We start from the raw sequence: 210 nt of genomic DNA on the forward strand, positions 1-210 counted from the left end.
TCCCTTCCCCCCTCCTCCAGCCCCCTGACCCCTTACTTACCAGCACTGGAGCCCTGGTGCTGAAACACACAGCCTGGGCGGCCGCGTGTTTCAGCACCAGGGCAAGGTGCAACCATAGAGACACTCTGGCAGCCAGAGCATCTCAGTGGAGGACCCCGCCTCCAGTTGCCTTGCTTTTTTATACTTCACTTTTTTTAGGCTCCTGGGGTC

This window comes from Gavialis gangeticus, unplaced genomic scaffold (genome assembly GCF_001723915.1).
Source record: "Gavialis gangeticus isolate Ggan-Ray unplaced genomic scaffold, GavGan_comp1, whole genome shotgun sequence".
Lineage (NCBI taxonomy): Eukaryota > Metazoa > Chordata > Crocodylia > Gavialidae > Gavialis > Gavialis gangeticus.